A 4,462-nucleotide genomic window follows, 5' to 3' on the forward strand; every position below is an offset into this window, starting at 1 on the left:
AACTAACTTTATTCGAAGGCATACACACACTTATGTACACAACCCATCGCCACGTGCTCTCCCGTTCATGGCGTCATTATCAGTGCGCAGGCAAAAAACACGGAACACCATTTAATCTAATGCTACGTTATGAAGCGGCTTAAAAATTCAAATTCAGTGCACCCATGCTCTGAGCATGGGTGCACTCCAATATATAAAAACACCACAGTACTTTCCACGCACAAAAATCAGACTATAGTGTATACGAGGGAGATTATTGAGGCCTTCTATATCGGAAAAAAAAAGGGTCGCGTTGTGTAAGCATGCCATCGATAAACTTGCATGATAGTGAATTTGAATTTTTAAGCCGCTTCATAATGTAGCATTAGATTAAATGGTGTTTCGTGTTTTTTGCCTGCGCACTGATAATGACGCCATGAACGGGAGAGCACGTGGCGATGGGTTGTGTACATAAGTGTGTGTATGCCTTAGAATAAAGTTAGTTGTGAGTTCAGCGCTGTCCTGTGTGTTTCCTGCCTTCTGTTATCGTCTTATTGCGCTGCCCCTTCAAGATGTTCAACCAGTACCAACTCGCCCAAATGTCGATCCTTCTACACTCAATGAGTATTCTTTTCATACCGATTGCTTTAATTTTCATTCATTCCTTTAGCGATAAGGCAGTGGAATAAACTAAATGAATCCATTAGTAACTGCTCATTAGATACATTTGCTAATTCAGTGGAAAAACATCTTGCCTTACAGCTCTGATTTACATACTCCGGTTTGTTACCGATCTTCATAGCCTAACACTTTAATCTACGAGTGTTCTTTTTGCATGATGCATTATACGCATGACTGCATCCTGTTTGTCATGTTCATTAGGTGTTTTATATCACATGTGTTTTCGGGTGGTTTTTTTTTTCTTTCTTGTTTGGTTTCTTATTTTCTCATATTCTTCTTCGTTATAGTAAATTGTACCCAAATAGTGCATTTGTGATGAAGTACTTAATTCTTTTCTTTAGCGAAGCCAAAACCATTGCAATGACACACTCGTGATTATATAATGTATTTATATTCTTTGTTCGCAAATACTACCATATGTACTTGCCCTTCCTGTTATAATCCCATAAGGAATTGACAGTATGCGAAATAAATAATATAAATAAATAAATACACATATATACATATATGGGGTTCGGAAAGCTGGCCGGGTCCCAGCCTCCTCCGGAAAAATGAAAACTCTCCGCCTATGTTGTTGAATGTTCCCGTAAGCGATCGCCGAGGCACCTTCCCGTCTAACCACTGTATTCATTTTCGCAGTCTGAAGGAAAACGGTACACCATTACTTCCATGCACTAAACAAACTCCGAGGTTTTCGTTGCACTCATGGCGCCTCTTTGATGTATTGTTAACTTTAGCACACTAACGAGATAATTTTAAAGGAGCTGAAAAGACGACGTCAACGCCAACAGGATTCCCAATTTTTTTTTTCAGATTATAGCTAGCGTGGTGCAAGTATGGCATGACCACCAGTTTTCTGCCTCGGCTCTGTTGGGCAGCAGAATTCGGGTGATCACCGCATTTTCTTAACGTGCTGCCAATCCCTGCTCTCAGCATTTGCAAAGGGCAGCCTGGTGTGCTGAGGCGCGAAACTTCCCTTTCGAAGCTTCTGTGTATTAGGTTATGGCAGGATTTTAGAAGAGCGTTTTAGAGCGACAGCGTTAAGGAGCTCGTGTCGCAGAAAAGCCGGTGTCGTCGGCGTTGGTGGCGTTGGCCGTGCGCGATAAATCCCGGGAGGCACTTCATGAATAAAAAACAACTTGCAAGATGGTCTCCGGAGTGTGAGACGGATGCGCTACCACTCAGCCACGAGTTCGATGCTTCAAAGCGGTACAAAAGCGCCTCTAGTGAATGCGGTGTTGCCTTACAAACGAGCCGGTAATTATGAACATGTAACTTAGAGAAGTCGCAGTCACATGAGTAGCGAAGTGCATTTCGCTACATTTCTTCTGCGCTTTCCGCACGCGCAGAGCCATCTTGTGGCAAACACAGAAGACCCCCTCCTCTCAATGTACGGCGCTGCCCCGACAGGTGGCGCGCCACGCGCGCATTGGGGCAGTAATAGAGTAATAGAGCAGCAACTCCCAGGATCATTTTATGCGGACGACATTAGAGAGTTTTAGCCCAGCGGGTTTACGGCCAGCGGAGCGGAGCGGTCTCCACCGTTGCGCCAGCGGAGCGGCTCGCGAAAAAAGAATTTTAGCCCAGCGGATCACCCGCTCGAGCGGGGTAAAGAGCGGGGCGCTCTGCTGCCCCACCTAGTGGTTCGAATAGGAGTTACTGAGAAATGAAATTGAATTACGCTTGCTTTTATTATGCAAGAAATGTTGAATAAAGATATATTACATGTTCTCAGTGCATCATTTGTTAATAATGTACTGAGTATTAATGTACGGGTCAGCGCGGCAGTCGCCGTCTTCGATGCAGAACTGCCGGCGTTCATGTTCGCGGCTGCCGTCTTGCATTTCCCATACACGCCCGCGCGCCCTTACGCACGCTCGCGCGCTGCGTATACCCTCCGCTGGGGAGTGCTTTCCAGCGGGCGTAAACGCTGCTCCGTAAAACCGCTGGCCGTCTCAGCGTGGTGCGCATGCGCAGTCGCGTCTCCGCTCGCCCGCTCCGCTCCGCTGGCCGTAAACCCGCTGGGCTAAAACTCTCTATTGTGTTGCTCGCTAACAAGCAAAGTGATTTGCAACGTCTGGCAAATATCTGTGGACAGGAAGGCAACAATTTACGTTTGAAATTTAGTGTTAGAAAATCAGGTGTTATGGTATTCAATGAAAACAGTGAACAGACAGTGGAGATACAGGGCCAAGAAATACCTCGGGTAACAGAATATAAATACCTTGGTATATGGATAAACGAAGGCAATGGATATATGGAAACACAGGAAAAAACCATAACAGTCATGGGGAAGGTCATGGGGAAGTCATAGGTGGGCTCGGTGACTGCACCACAGCGCAGCCACCTAATCCGCTTACCTTTGCGATGCAGACGACCGTCCTCGCATTTGCCAGCCTGCTGCTGCCGTCCCTGGCAGGCCTGTCTACGGGGGCGTCATCGGTGTGCGCACTGCCGTACACTGGGGATGACCCTGGCTCCTGCCATCCACCTCCCGACGGATGCTCGTCCCTACTGGATATGCCGCCAGAGGAGCTGCACACACCGGAAATCACAGTACCATGGATGGCCACATCGACATCAGCGACAGTGCCAACATGCATAAAAGAGCTTCATCCGCTGACGCCGCTTCGTGGGCTCGGTGACTGCACCACAGCGCAGCCACCTAATCCGCTTACCTTTGCGATGCAGGTCAGTTCATCGTATGCCCTCTTCGCTAAAAAATCCAGTAATTATATGTTGGTGCAGTTTCCGAGCCCGCACTGCTGTGTTGCCATTGCCGTTGAGTGTGCTCACGTAATTCATTCCTTGCTCATGCTATCAGGTGATGTTGAGACTAACCCTGGCCCTCAGGGCAACGCTGCTGTACTCGCCGAACTACAGAAGCTAAACGCGGGACAGACCCTGTTGATTACGGAAATACAGGGCCTCAAAACACAGCTGAACACAACAGACCAAACCATAGCAAGCCTAGACAAACGAATGGCCGATCTCGAAACGCATTACCAAACACTTCTTCACCTCAGAAACGATATTGAAATAATGCAGTCAACCACAATCGACCAAGCTAAAAAGATTAACGAACTAGAAACACGCCTGGATGACGCGGAAAACCAATCGCGTCGGAATAACCTTATTTTCTATGGTATCCCCGACCCTGCTAGCGCTTAAACGTGGGCTGAGTCAGAAAAACTAGTCATTGATGTTTGCCGCAAAAATCTTGATATAACCTTGGAACCTAACGACATTGAAAGAGCGCATCGCCTCGGAAATCATTCAGCCGATCGAATTCGTCCCGTAATCGTAAAATTCCTATCTCATAAAACCAAAGACGCACTGCTATCAAATGGCCGTAAATTGAAAGACACAAGCTACAGTATTGGAGAGGACTTCTCCCGCACCGTTCGCCATGCGCGTAAACAGTTGTTAGTGTTTGCCAAAGCCAATTCTAACAAGTACTCCTTGCGCTTCAAAACCCTGCACATCGGCTCAAAACGCTATGTATTTGACGCATCATCCCAAACCGTTAAGGAAATAGCATAGCAATTGCCCCGTCACAAAACTTTAACAAATCGTCGACCCGCTCCACCGCACAATGTTCTCTCGTTTTCGATAATATTCACTAACATCCGTAGTCTTCTTCCAAAGCGCGAACTCATATCAAACATCATGTCGTCATCCGGGAGCAACACACTAATACTAACAGAAACTTGGCTAAATAGTGACGTAACGGATACGGAAATTTTGGCCGATTTACCCAATTTCGACGTGTATCGAAACGATCGAAAAGGCAAACGGGGGG

General features: G+C 46.8%; 1 pseudogene; it reads left to right on the top strand.

Annotated features, from left to right (window-relative positions):
- Positions 1-3,024: 3,024 nt before the first annotated feature.
- Positions 3,025-4,203, top strand: LOC135916684 (uncharacterized; annotated as a pseudogene).
- The last annotated feature ends 259 nt before the right edge of the window (positions 4,204-4,462 follow it).

Source organism: Dermacentor albipictus, chromosome 5 (assembly GCF_038994185.2).
Source record: "Dermacentor albipictus isolate Rhodes 1998 colony chromosome 5, USDA_Dalb.pri_finalv2, whole genome shotgun sequence".
Taxonomy (NCBI): Eukaryota; Metazoa; Arthropoda; class Arachnida; order Ixodida; family Ixodidae; genus Dermacentor; species Dermacentor albipictus.